Below are 15,924 nucleotides of genomic sequence, written 5' to 3' on the forward strand. Positions count from 1 at the left end.
GTGTAACAAAATATGTGCCTTAAAAATATATATGCTCATTTGTATTTTAAATAAATGTACAAATGTATCATGACCATATAACGTTAATGTCAAATATAGTAATATAGAATGTAATGTATTTATTTAAAATTTTATTTATTTACATTTTTGCATATGTAATCATACAGTTGTGATTTTTTTTCTATTTGTTCCATGTAGAACGCTAGTAAGGATATCCAAGACTCCTTACAGAGGCAAATCTGCACCAAAACCAAATTGAACACTCTGTGCTTAGAGCAAAGCTATTCTGAAACATAGCTATGGTTATGTAAGAGAACTCTGGGGCAGAAGAGAAATGCAAAGGGCATTGCACTTTGAATGACTAGTTTGAAAGTGTACCCAGAATTCCTGTGAGGTTGTAAGTGAGATAGGAGAAAGGAGAGAGGGCAGTGCATTGGTTATTTTTAATGCCTAAGCACAAACTTTTGATTTTGTAAAGAAATCCTCCCAAAGAGGGGAGGAGATATCTGGCAGTTTTGGACATAATGGAAAGATTATTCTTGGAGATGCATGCTAGAGCCAGGCTGGAGATACTGTTGGCAGTAAGAATGATGCAACAATAGCTGTTGAAGAGATGCAGAAAGGCATATATTTCCATCAGAATGTAGTAGCACCAAGTCCTGCATACCTTGCACATGACATGACTATCAAGCATTCTCAGAATAGGTTTTCCACGAATACGTATTACCTTCACAGTAATGGTTATACCTGGAGTAAAGAGGGAGAAATGGATTCAAGGAAGGGCTAAAAACAGCTTCAACTACATATAAGCATGTTGATAAAAAGACACAAAATAAACGTCTCCAATTTGTTATCATATGTTAGATCTCCTTATTGGGTACATTATTATATTACCTTGAAAAATTCTCTGTACATTTGGATTTTTTAATAATAAAAATATGAACAACCCAGATTTATTTCCAGTTTCTGATTCTGCTTGTGTAAGGGGGACAGGTTTTCTGGTGAGCTGTGAATTGAAGAAAACACATGCTCACACAAACACAAGTGCAAACAAGAGAATTATTAGATTAAATATCCATTCTAGTTAGTCAAAAATACAAAATTGTATTAGCAATGATGTAGCCAAACTGGGCAGGAACAGATGTAGTACTAATTCAGCATGCTTTTCCTTGGTCTTCAGAATCCCTGTTGGGGTCTCAAAGTTGTCTGTGCCACTCTTGCAAGGATGAGTATTACTTGAAGTGTAAAGTTCAATTTTCACATTATCATTGCCCTTTCTATACATGACCTTACATCATGCTCCTAGAAATACTTCCAGTAGCACTGTATGTGTATCTTTTTAAAAGATGTTCTGTAATGTTGAGCAGTCCTATTTCTAGAACCAAGCTCTGAGTCTGCAAGTTTACATATTTATTCAGGGAAGATAACTGTGTCAGTAACTGTCATCCCAGAATAATTCTACCTCTAGATTTCTAGCAGTTTGGAAAACCCCTTCCACAACCTCTTAAACTGTAGGTTAACAGAAAAAGTGGTAGAATTTCCCTCAAGAATATTAAATGAGAAATTGGGTAAATGATGGTGCCATTTAAGATGAAAAAGAAAATTAGTGGAAGAGTAGGTTTAGGAAAGGGAGAACTTAAGAATTGTGTTTTGATCATAAGTTTGAAAAGCCTACTTGACGTCCAAGGAGAGATTCCAAGTACACAGTTAGATATATCCAGTGGTTGTGTGGAACCAAATACTACTGGTTCAAGACAGCCAATGTCACAATGGTGGTTTAACATTTGTCATGTATTAGCAGCATTTGCACCATAAAAATCACTAAATGCTACAAATCAGTTTTTTTTTTTCCTACAGAGCAGTTAGGAGTAGAAGGTACAGAGAGCTGCAGTGAAATACAACAGGGATGTCAGAGTGAAGATTGAGATATAACAGTCATCTGTTTACAGATAGTATTTAAATTGGATGAGGTTAACTTGGGAAGAAACACAGAGAAGAAATAAAGTTCAGAAACCAGCATCTGGGTCTCTCCAGAGTTCAGAAGTTGAAAAGGTGAGGAGTGGCAGTCATTTAAATAAGGAGAGAACCAGGAGAACATGGTAAGTGAAGAGATTATTTCAATAAAAAGGGACCAAACAATTGTGTTCAATCCTGATGAGGAGCTGAGTAAAATAGTGGTTGAACATTAACTGTTCATTTTGGCAATGTGGAGTCACTGGTGACATTGATTACCATTGTCACATTGGTGGAAAGGGTGGAGGTCTCATTGGGATATGTTTAGAAGAGAATGATGGCTTTCATTTTCCTCAATTCACTTAATTACTTCCAACATTTCTCCTATATCACTGGCTTTTCTAGGCTCTTTAATTAATTAATTAATTTTCTATTTATTTTTCTTATTTTATTCATTGTATTTTGCACTTTCTTTCAGTCACTTTCACTTGATAATGTGGGGAAGATGATATTAGAAAAGCATGGCACATTTAAGGAATATAAGCCCTTGATATGGTCCTATGGGAAGAGTATCTGGGATAAGGCTTCAGCACATTCTGCTTCCTCTGGCCTAGATTTGCAAACAATGTACATGTGTGCAGGCATGAAAAATTTGTTAGAGTGGGTATTCAATTTGGATGATTTTAATAAAATATTTTTGCAAATTGCTACAGAAACTATTTGGATAGTGAAGGCTCAGATAGTGAGGGAGACATGCAAAACAAATGAAAATAATAATAAATAATGTTTCATACTTGAAAAAAATGTTTATGTAGAGTAAAGGTAAAACAATGTAGTGGCAATATAGTCTAGATTTTATAAATCTGACTTTGAAATTTGGTTTCACAACTAGATGCCTGGGACTACATGTGTGACCTCAGCTAGCAGGTAAGCCACTCTAAGCCTTAATTTTCTCTATTGTAAAATGGAGTTGTAATAATGATATCTCAGGATTGTCATGTAGATTAGATGGGATGGTATACAGAAAAGACTTATATAATATGCAGCAGCTAATAAGTGTCCTATAAATAGTAGCTAAAATAAAAAGGAAGAGAGCATTAAGAGGGATGATTTTTTGACATAATAGTGACTAATCAGAAGATGTATTTGTGTTAACTCTTGAGAGGTTATTGGCTGGTGAAAGGAGATTACATTGAAGATATTATAACCCCTATTACTGCTCATGCTTAGATGCATGCTGAAATGCTAGAGTCCCCAGCTCTCTTTTTCTTTAATTTTATGTTCTCTTACCTAGTAGACATTGAAATGGTTAAGACTGCCTGAACAAGACGGGAGAAAGAGGCAGAGAAAAAGTGCCTTAAATGTTTGGGCCAAGTACTTTGGGTAAGGATAGTGTTTATTTAATATACAAATAGATTATAAACTGACAAGGCCAAGGAGCTCTCCAGCACCAAGGTATTCAGCATCATTATCTTGAGCTCATGAACCACCATCTCATTTAAAATATACTGGGTTTATTTAGTCCAATTCCTTTGTTCTACAATGGAGGTCCCTGAGATCTAGAGGGAAAGTGACTCAGCTAGACTCCTAAGCCAGCTGCTTCTGTATAAACCAGATAATCTATCTGACATACTTTGTGTAGTTCAATATAAATAATGGAGTTACTTGAATCTCTCATTCTTAAGGACATTTATTTCTTTTAATATATAGAAGCTCAAAGGCATTATAGAGAGATTATCTAGATCCAAGACCTTACTTTTCAAAGGAAGAAATGAATGCATAGAGAGGAGGAATGGATTTTCCCAAGGTCAGCTAATGGTACAGCTGAGATTGGAATCTATGTCTCCTGATTTTCAAACCATTTCTCTATCCACTAAAACAGAATAGCTGGAGGAGGCTAAGACTCCAAAGGACATGTAATTGGATTATGAGATGCTGTCAAATATTAAGAATGAATAGTTGCAAGTTCTTCATTTAACAACAGCCAAGACATCTTGCTTTTCGGCTGAGAATTATCAAGCTAGAGACTGGTTTTGTCAACTTTTCTTCTAAGACACAAACTCCGTGGGCATGCAATCTTTTCTTTCTCCTCAATGAGTTGACCTAACACATAGAGCTTCCATTAGGTTTCCAGCAAGTATTTTCTGTTAATTTGATAAAGAGTAGTGTCTATTTTATCCTGAAATATCTTTATCTTCTAGGATATTTTGCTTATTCTTACCAATGCTGAAGAATACAATTGGTTATGTGCATGGCATTCACTGAGACTTAGGTTATTAAGTGTTTATTTCTTCTGGTAAGAAAAGATTTTCCCCTCTCTTCAATGTGTGTGTTTGCCATTATCTAAGAAGCTTTGGAAGTTAAGTTTTCTAGGAATATGAGAGAAGACAAATAACACTGTGTATGTTTAGTCCTTAGTTCTTGGGCTCATGGCTTATTCTCTACATTTTCCCCAAATTTTGGTCAGCTTTGGGCAAAAAATACTGTACAATTTTGGAGTAATAAGTTTATCTTGTGTTAAATGTTATATGTGACACTACTTGTTCTTTCTCTTAAAAGTGTTATGGATTTTATTACTTTTTGGATGTGTCTATTGTTTTGTGAATTGGTTATAAATTCACATGGTATATCTATACCTATTTATAAAAATATACAGTAAAATGTTTCCTCCCTACATTCCATTCTCCATCCACTCAGTATCTACTCTCCCATTCTTCAATAGATATTCAATATTATTATTGTCTTGTGTATTTCCAGCTATTTGTTACAAAAGTAAGCAAAAGATTATATTTCCTAGAATCCCCAACTTTTTCGAATGTCAACATCTTTACACCCTTTATCTACACATTGACCTTTTCACTTTACAATATATCTTGGCTATCTTTCGATGCTGCTTGACAAAGAAATCCATAATTAGTTAAGTTAGTGCTCCATTTTACACTACTATCCTATTCATGGACATTTGGATTATTGCTAATCTTTTGCTATTAGATATGATGTTGCAACAAATACTGTTGTAATATGTCATTTTAATGTATATAAGTAGAATATAAGTTCCTAGAAGTGTAATTGATAAATTAAAGAAAAAAAAACATTTGTAACATTGACAGCTATAGGAAAATCATTCTCCATGTGCCTTGCACCAGCAATTTATTTACATATATATTTCTTCACAACTTTGTCAACAGAATGAGTTATCAAAATGTAGATTTTCTTAACAACTTGATGAACCAAAATTGTGTCTCAGGCTTTTGCTTCCAGAAAATACAAAACAGTTTACAATATGTCAATGTTCTCATTTAAAAAATAGAAAAAATTACAAAAATATATTTTTAAGGTAGTGGAAAGCTGTAAAAGTAATAAATTCAAGATGAAATACAATTCTGTAGAATAAAGAGTGTTTATGTCCACACAAATTCTGCACAAGTTTGTAGAAGCTTTTCTCATAATTTCCAAAACTTAGAAATAAATAAGATGTCCTTCACTAGGTGAATGAATCAATAAGCTGTGGTCTATGCAGACAATGGAATATTATTCAGTACTAAAAATAAATGAACTATTAAGCTATGAAAAGACACAGAGGAAACATAAATGCTACATACTGTGTAATTCTAACAATATGACATTCTGGAAAAGGGAAAACTGGTGAAATGATCAGTGGTTGTCAGGTGTTGGGTGTAGGGGGAAGGAATGAATAGATGAAGCACAGAGAATTCTTAGGGCAGTGAAAATATTCTGAATGACACCGTAATGATGGATACTTGTCATTTTTCAAACACATATAATATACAACACAAGGGTGAATGGTAATGAACTTTGGGTGATTATGATGTGTCAATAGGTTCATCAATTATAACACAGGTACCAATTTGGTGGGAGACGTTTATAATTCGGGAGGTTATGTGTGTGTAGGGGAGGACATATATGGGAAATCTCTCTACTTCCCACTCAATTTTGCTGTGAACCTAAAACTGATCTAAAAAATAAAGTATTAATTTGAAAATGGGTAGAAAAAACTAGAATATATTTAAAAACTGAAATTATAATATTTAAGAAAATAGAAGCAAACAAACGTAGACAAATAGATAACAAGACAGTGAATTTCAATAGGTGATTAAATCTTTATAAAACTCAAATAGATACCCTAGAACTGACCAAATACATATATAGCTTGCATTAAGAAATCACTGGATGATTTAGCAGCAGACAGGACACCAAGGAAGTTAGAACTGAGGACCTCAAAAACAACGAAAAGGGGATGTACCCAGAATGAAGCACAAAAAGAAAAAGAAATGGAAAACAAAACAGAGTGCAAGAGACACATAGGACACAACCAGAATATTTTACATGTGTATAAAGGGAGTCCTAAATGAAGAGAAGAGAATGGGTTAGAACCAGTATTTAAAAGGACAATGAGCTAGAATTTATATTAAAATACTTATTAATATATAAACACACAGTTTCCAGTAGCTCAGCAAACCCTAAGCAGGATAAAGAAAATGAGTTCTGGGTACATTATAGTCAAACTTCTGAAAACCACAGATGAAGATAAAATTAAAAGAGAGAGAGAGGATCTGCATTTTGTCATCAAAGGAGCAAACATAACACACTGAGGAGTGAAATTGTTAGGTCATAATGTTGGTATGTGTTTAACTCTCTTAAAAATTGAGGGGCTTCCCTGGTGGTGCAGTGGTTGAGAGTCCGCCTGCCGATGCAGGGGACATGGGTTTGTGCCCCGGTCCGGGGAGGTCCCACATGCCGTGGAGCAGCTGGGCCTGTGAGACATGGCCACTGAGCCTGCACGTCCAGAGCCTGTGCTCTGCAACCGGAGAGGCCACAACAGGGAGAGGCCCGCGTACTGCAAAAAAAAAAAAAAAAAAAAAAAATTGAGGAAAAGTGCCTTAGTTTTCTATTACATAGGTGTAGCATAATCGGTACCTTACTAATAGACATTTCTATTATTTCTATTTTACTTTAAAACATAATACAAAATTACCTTGCAATACCATCTTGAAACTGTGCATATATAAATTGCATATTCTAGAAGTATAATTACATTTGTAATTGGATAGACATTTAAAAAGTGAACTTACCAATGTGTCCTCCAAACTATACTATCAAGACATATTGAACAAGCTAGAATATTGTGAAACTTAAAACACTGGTTTTAGAATGGGATACTAGTTTTCTGGCATTATCCAACATTAGATTTCTTAGCCTTTCCTAATATCTCAAAATATGTTTGGAAATCTCACAGCACGCTTTATCTAAATCAACAGAAATTCACTCTAATTCTTACTTCAGCTTTAAATTTCTAAAAACAGAGATTATAAATGTGTATTTTAGCATCAATTTATACAGTGTTTACCTTAAATACAATTTTCCCCTTGGCCTATGAGTTCTTTAAAAAGGAACCTATTCTTTGGAATTTCCATAGCACTGTCCATCTATATTTTATTAATACAATTCTCAAAATACTCTATCTTAAATCTATAAATATTTGGCTCTATGGTAATAGGTAACATAACTGAGCATCAACTATGTGTCAGATGTATGCTAGATATTACATTTTTACATATAATTCTATGTACATATGGTATATACATTTTAAAACATATAATTCTAACCCAGTCCAAAAATAGTTGTTATTTTCATATATTACATATGTGGAAAAGGAGGTTCATTCAGAAAAAAAAATATTGTGTAAACACCATATGATTTTTGAATAGTTGAAGTAGAGTTCAAGTTCAGATATTCCAAAAAGAGGTGATAAGCAGAATACATCACTGCTGATTCAAAAATCAAAGTCGTGGAGTTTGAGAAGTGTAGTAATTTCCAAAGAGTTATATAAATAATTCACTATAAACTTTTTGTGGTGTATATAACCATCAAAAAAATCCACTAATTAAATTTTCTCTGTATATTACATCAAAGATGGAAGGCCAAAGTCAGTGCAAATACACAGCAGGTGGGCTTTAAAATGGCCCTTTGTTTGAACTTGCACCCATCCTTCTTCTATGACAAAGATGGCATTAACTCAAGTTTGATAAATGTGGATGATTCTGAGAAAAGTGTACATATTCTCTCTTTTCTTGCTAAGGTGACTGTGGAAGCACGTTTTCTAGATGGACAGATATAATATGGCAGAACCTCTATAAACTTGGGTCCTTGAGGAACTGTTGTTCAGAGCCCCTGCCTATCTTCATTAAACACGCAGCATGAATGAGAAATAAAGTTTTGTGTCTTAATCCCCTGAGATTTTGAGTTAGTTACCATAGTTTAGCACAGCCTATCCTGATCAATGTTCGACAATATAAGATTTTTGTGAGAATTAAATGTTTATGCAATGCCTGTCGCATACCCCATGATCACCAAATGCTAGATATTATTATCAGAAATTCACACTTCCTTAGGTTACTTTGTATGTTTTACAAAGACCTTTAGAGGATAACATTGAAAATTTAATCTAGGACCAGAAATGTAGTTACAAAGTGTGCAAGGTCTCCTTTTAGCACAGTGTCCTTACAAAAATGTAGATAAAATGAAAAAATAAATAATAATTTCATACCATTGAAACCCCTCCCCCCCAAAAAATAATCCCTGCATCCTGAAATTTAACCAAAATTGATAAAAGTATTGAAGAATTCCTTAAGACAAAAGATTTATTTTCTGTGAAAATACATTTATTTGTTCATTCATTAATTAATTTATTTATTAACTGTTTATGTTTCAGTAACTTAGAAAATATATTTTGAGTTACAGTTGGCTATTTCTACCTGGTCCTGATCATGTGGGACATCAGATGATGGAAGATAGAGTGAGGCTCTCACACAAGTTTAAATGGACCAGAAAGAGAGGACTGAGTGTCTTGATGGTCACCTCTGAGAAAGTAAGGAAAACATGGCAGAAAGTGTGGGTGACTATGACCTATGAGGCCAACACTAAAACACACTCAAGAGATACTTAGGAGGAAGGAGCCCATGCAGGAAATGTCTGTGAGTATGGAAAACCACTGTGACTCTAGCCAAAGGACAGGGAAAGTTCAGAAGTCAGAGAAAGATCTGGAGGGTGAGGGGTCAAATAAGGTGTAGAAGGGGCATCTGAAGATGATGAAGACCAGCACTGCTGGTACCAATGGAGTCCTTAGCACCTCTGATAGTGTGGCACATTAGGGAATGTGCCAGATCCATCAAAAGTGCTCCTAGCAGAGCCTGAATGTGACACAGAACTGGGAATCAGTGACTCATACCATAAGGGTATTGGAGGGATGAAATGAAATTTGCTATTTCAATAAGAAAGTGCTTTATTACATAGTCAATGTGTTTTACATTCATTTAGTTAGTTATTTATTTAAAAATATTTTTCACAACCTGCACTGTGTTAGGGACAGTTTTAGGTTTTGGAGATTCTATGATGAAGACAACAAACTAGTCCTCTACCCTCTGGGAGCTAATATTTAGTAGAATATAAACATATGATATAGGAGAAAACAAATAAGCATATGATGTAATGTCAGGTGGTAATCAGTTCTATGAAAAGGAATAAAACATGGACAATGAAGGCGGAAGGATGAGATGTAGGGAGTATTTTATAAATGGAGGTTGTCCAAGATTTAATGAATGTTAGACAAACATAGTTTGATAAAAGCAGAACGTATTCAAGGTCAGATCTCTCATGACGGACACATTTTGTCATGGAGAGAATCCTGAGGCAGAGAGACAATGAGTGTGAAGAGGGGTGGAATATTCTCAAGTGGCAAAAATGGGAAAAAAGAAGAATGCCTCTGGTCTAATCCCACAGAGACCACGCATAGAATCAGAGCTTCTCCTGTCCTTCAAATTCTCCAAACACATCGTGAGACATTGCTTTATAATACCTCTTTCATTATTGTCTCTAAATGTTATTTAAAATGTGAATATTATTAAACTAGCTAGTTGACTCGTGGAGAGGAAGAACTATGTCTTATACGTTTTTGGGGTTTTTTTTAACATCCTTATTAGAGTATAATTGCTTTACAATGGTGTGTCAGTTTCGGTTTTATAAAAAAGTGAATCAGTTATACATATACATATGTCCCCATATTTCTTCCCTCTTGCATCTCCCTCCCTCCCACCCTCCATATCCCACCCTTCTAGGTGGTCACAAAGCACCGAGCTGATCTCCCTGTGCTGTGTGGCTGCTTCCCACTAGCTATCTATTTTATGTTTGGTAGTGTATATATGTTCATGCCACTCTCTCACTTTGTCACATCTTACCCATTCCCCTCCCCGTATCCTCAAGTCCATTCTCTAGTAGGTCTGCATCTTTATTCCTCTCTTGCCCCTAGGTTCTTCTGGCCATTTACATTTTTTTTTTTTAGATTCCATATATATGTGTTAGCATACGGTATTTGTTTATCTCTCTCTGACTTACTTCACTCTGTAGGACATTCTCTATGTCCATCCACCTCACTACAAATAACTCGGTTCCATTCCTTTTTATGGCTGAGTAATATTCCATTGTATATATGTGCCACATCTTCTTTATCCATTTATCTGTTCATGGACACTTAGGTTGCTTCCATGTCCTGGCTATTGTAAATAGAGCTGGAATGAGCATTTTAGTACATGACTCTTTTTTTTTTAAAAAAAAATCTTTATTGGAGTATAATTGCTTTACAATGGTGTGTTAGGTTCTGCTTTATAACAAAGTGAATCAGTTATACATATGCATATGTTCCCATATCTCTTCCATCTTGTGTCTCCCTCCCTCCAACACTCCCTATCCCACCCCACTAGGTGGTCAAAAACCACCGAGCTGACATCCCTGTGCTATGCAGATGCTTCCCATTAGCTATCTATTTTACATTTGGTAGTGTATATATGTCCATGTCACTCTCTCACTTTGTCATAGCTTATCCTTCCCCCTCCCCATAACCTCAAGTCCATTCTCTAGTAGGTCTGTGTCTTTATTACTGTCTTACACTTGGTTCTCCATGACCTTTTTTTTTTTTTCTTTCTTAGATTCCATATATATGTGTTAGCATACAGTATTTGTTTTTCTCTTTCTGACTTACTTCACTCTGTATGACAGACTCTAGGTCCATCCACCTCACTACAAATAACTCAGGGTATGGGTCCAACAGTGGGATTGCTGGGGCGTATGGTAGTCCTGTTTTTAGTTTTTTAAGGAAACTCAATATTCTTCTCCATAGTGGTGGTATCAATTTACATTCCCACCAACAGTGCAAGGGGATTCCCTTTTCTCCACACCCTCTCCAGCATTTATCGTTTGTAGATTTTTAGATGATGGCCATTCTGACCGGTGTGAGATGATATCTCATTGTAGTTTTGACTTGCATTTCTCTAATGATTAATGATGTTGAGCATTCTTTCATGTGTTTGTTGGTAATCTGTATATCTTCTTTGGAGAAATGTCTATTTAGGTCTTCTGCCGAGTTTTGGATTGGGTTGTTTGTTTTTTGGATATTGAGCTGCATTAGTTGCTTGTATGTTGTGGATATTAATCCTTCATCAGTTGCTTCATTTGCAAATATTTTCTCCCACCCTGAGGTTTGTGTTTTCATCCTGTTTATGGTTTCTTTGTTGTGCAAATCTTTTAAGTTTCATTAGGTCCCATTTGTTTATATTTGTTTTTATTTCCATTTCTCTAGGAGGTGGGTTAAAAAGGATATTGCTGTGATTTATGTCATAGAGTGTTCTGCCTATGTTTCCTCTAAGAGTTTGATGGTGTATGGCCTTACACTTAGGTCTTTAATCGATTTTGACTTTATTTTTGTGTATGGTGTTAGGGAGTTTTCTAATTTCATTCTTTTACATGTAGCCATCCAGTTTTCCCAGCACAACTTATTGAAGAGGCTGTCTTTTCTCCACTGTATATTGTTGCCTCGTTTATCAAAGATAAGGTGACCATATGTGCATGGGTTTATCTCTGGACTTTCTAACCTGTTCCATTGATCTATATTTCTGGTTTTGTGCCAGTACCATACTCTCTTGATTACTGTAGCTTTGTGGTATACTCTGAAGTCAGGGAGCCTTATTAATCTAGCTCTGTTATTCTTTCTGAAGATTCCCTTGGCTCGTCGGGGTCTTTTGTGTTTCCATATAAATTGTGGAATTTTTGTTCTAGTTCTGTGAAAAATGCCAGTGGTAGTTTGATAAGGATTGCATTGAATCTGTAGATTGCTTTTGGTAGTAGTGTCATTTTCACAATGTTGATTCTTCCAATCCAAGAACATGGTATATCTCTCCATCTATTTGTATCATCTTTAATTTCTTTCATCAGTGTCTTATAATTTTCTGCATACAGGTCTTTTGTCTCCTTAGGTAGGTTTACTCCTAGATATTTATTCTTTTTGTTGCAGTGGTAAATGGGAGTGTTTTCTTGATTTCACTTTCAGATTTTTCATCATTAGTGTGTAGGAATGCCAGAGATTTCTGTGAATTAATTTTGTATTCTGCCACTTTACCAAATTCATTGATTAGCTCTAGTAGTTTTCTGATAGCATCTTTAGGATACTCTATGTATAGTATCATGTCATCTGCAAACAGTGACAGCTTTACTTCTTCTTTTCCAATTTACATTCCTTTTATTTCTTTTTCTTCTCTGATTGCTGTGGCTAAAACTTCCAAAACTATGTTGAATAATAGTGGTGAGAGTGAGCAACCTTGTCTTTTTCCTGACCTTAGTGGAAATGGTTTCAGTTGTTCACCATTGAGGATGATGTTGGTTGTGGGTTTGTCATATATGGCCTTTATTATGTTGAGGAACGTTACCTCTATGCCTACTTTCTGGAGACTTTTTATCAAAAATCGTTGTTGAATTTCGTCAAAAGCTTTCTCTGCATCTATTGAGATGATCATATGTTTTTCCTCCTTCAATTTGTTAATATGGTGTATCAATTGATTGATTTGCATATATTGAAGAATCCTTGCTTTCCTGGGATAAACCATACTTGATCATAATGTATGATTCTTTTAATGTGTTGTTGGATTCTGTTTGCTAGTATTTTGTTGAGGATTTTTGCATATTTATTCATCAGTGATATTGTCCTGTAGTTTTCTTTCTTTGTGACATCTTTGTCTGGTTTTGGTATCCGAGTGATGGTGGCCTCGTAGAATGAGTTTGGGAGTGTTCCTGCCTCTGCTATATTTTGGAAGAGTTTGAGAAGATAGGTGTTAGCTCTTTCTAAATGTTTGATAGAATTCGCCTGTGAAGCCATTGGGTCCTCGGCTTTTGTTTGTTGGAAGATTTTTTTTTGATACACGGACCTCTCACTGCTGTGGCCTCTCCTGTTGCAGAGCACAGGCTCCGGGTGCACAGGCTCAACGGCCATGGCTCATGGGCCCAGCCACTCCACGGCATGTGGGATCCTCCCGGACTGGGGAACGAACCCGTGTCTCCTGCACCGGCAGGTGGACTCCCAACCACTGCACCACCAGGGAAGCCCTGTTTGTTGGAAGATTTTTAATCACAGTTTCAACTTCAGTGCTTGTGATTGGTCTGTTCATACTTTCTATTTCTTCCTGGTTCAGTCTCAGCAGGTTGTGCATTTCTAAGAATTTGTCCATTTCTTCCAGGTTGTGCATTTTATTGGCATATCGTTGCTTTTAGTAATCTCTCATGATCCTTGGTATTTCTGCAGTGTCAGTTTTTACGTCTCCTTTTTCATTTCTAATACTACTGATTTGAGTCTTCTCCTTTTTTTTCTTGATAAGTCTGGCTAATAGTTTAACAATTTTGCTTATCTTCTCAAAGAACTATCTTTTAGTTTTATTGATCTTTGCTATCTTTTCCTTCATTCTTTTCTTGTGCTAACTTTTGTTTGTTTTTTCTTCTTTCTCTAATTGCTTTAGGTGTAAGTTTATGTTGTTTATTTGAGATGTTTCTTGTTTCTTAAGGTAGGCTTGCCTATGTATAAACTCCCCTCTTAGAAACGCTTTTGCGGCATCTGATATGTTTTGGTCATTGTGTTTTCATTGTCATTTGTTTCTAGGTATTTTTTTATTTCCTCTTTGATTTCTTCAGTGGCCTTTTGGTTATTAAGTACTGTGTTGTTTAGCTTCCATGTTTGTATTTCTTACAGATTTTTCCTGTAATTGATATCTAGTCTCATACCATTGTGGTCAGAAAAGATACTTGATATGATTTCAATTTTCTTAAATTTACCAAGGCTTGATTTGTGACTCAAGGTATGATGTACCCTGGAGAATGTTCCATGAGCACTTGAGAAGAATGTGTATTCTGTTGTTTTTGGATGGAATGTCCTATAAATATCAGCTAAGTCCATCTTTTTTAATGTATCATTTAAAGCTTGTGTTTCCTTATTTATTTTCATTTTTGATGATCTGTCCATTGGTGAAAGTGGGGTGTTAACGTCCCCTACTATGACTGTGTTACTGTCAATTTCCCCTTTTATGGCTGTTAGTATTTGCCTTATGTATTAAGGTGCTCCTATACTGGGAGCATAAATATTTACAGTTGGTATATCTTCTTCTTGGATTGATCCATTGATCATTATGTAGTGTCCTTCTTTGTCTCTTGTAATAGTCTTTGCTTTAAAGTCTATTTTTTCTGATATGAGAATTGGTACTCCAGCTTTCTTTTGATTTCCATTTGCATGGAATATCTTTTTCCATCCCCTCAGTTTCAGTCTGTATGTGTGTCTAGGTCTGAAGTGGGTCTCTTGTAGACAGCATATAGATGGGTCTTGTTTTTGTATCCTTTCAGCCAGTCTATGTCTTGGTTGGAGTGTTTAATTCATTTACATTTAAGGTAATTGTCGATAGGTATGTTCCTATTACCATTTTCTTAATTGTTTTGGGTTTGTTATTGTAGGTCTTTTCCTTCTCTTGTGTTTCTTGCCTAGAGAAGTTCCTTTAGCATTTGTTGTAAAGCTGGTTTTGTGGTGCTTAATTCTCTTAGTTTTGCTTGTCTGTAAAGGTTTTAATTTCCCCATCAAATCTGAATGAGATTCTTGCTGGGTAGAGTAATCTTGGTTGTAGGATTTTCTCCTTCGTCACTTTAAATTCGTCCTGGCACTCTGGCTTGCAGAGTTTCTGCTGAAAGATCAGCTGTTAAGCTTATGGGGATTCCCTTATGTGTTACTTGTTGTTTTTTGCTTGCTGCTTTTAATATTTGTTCTTTGTATTTAATTTTTGATAGTTTGATTAATATGTTTCTTGGTGTGTTTCTCTTTGGATTTTTCCTGTATGGGACTCTCTGTGCTTCCTGGACTTGATTAACTATTTCCTTTCCCATTTTAGGGAAGTTTTCAACTATAATCTCTTCAAATATTTTCTCAGTCCCTTTCTTTTTCTCTTCTTCTTCTTGGACCCCTATAATTCGAATGTTGGTGCATTTAATGTTGTCCAAGAGGTCTCTGAAACTGTCCTCAATTCTTTTCATTCTTTTTTATTTATTCTGCTGTGCAATAGCTATTTCCACTATTTTATATTCCTGGTCACTTATCCGTTCTTCTGCCTCAGTTATTCTGCTATTGATCCCTTCTAGGGAATTTTTAATTTCATTTATTGTGTTGATCATCTCTGTTTGTTTTCTCTTTAATTCTTCTATGTCCTTGTTAAATGTTTCTTGTAATTTCTCCATTCTATTTCCAAGATTTTGGATCATTTTTACTATCATTTTTCTGAATTCTTTTTCAGGTAGACTGCCTGTTTCCTCTTCATTTGTTAGGTCTGGTGGGTTTTTGCCTTGCTCCTTCAACTACTGTGTGTTTCTCTGTCTTCTCATTTTGCTTAACTTACTGTGTTTGGGATCTTCTTTTCTCAGGCTGCAAGTTCATAGTTTCTGTTGATTTTGGTGTCTGTCCCTAGTGGCTAAGGTTGGTTCAGTGTGTTGTGTAGGCTTCCTGGTGGAGGGGACTAGTGTCTGTGTTCTGGTGGATGAGGCTCAATCTTGTCTTTCTTTTTTGGAGGTCCACATCTATTGGTATGTTTTGGGTGTTTGTGG

The sequence above is a fragment of the Pseudorca crassidens genome, chromosome 4, assembly GCF_039906515.1.
Source record: "Pseudorca crassidens isolate mPseCra1 chromosome 4, mPseCra1.hap1, whole genome shotgun sequence".
Taxonomy (NCBI): Eukaryota; Metazoa; Chordata; class Mammalia; order Artiodactyla; family Delphinidae; genus Pseudorca; species Pseudorca crassidens.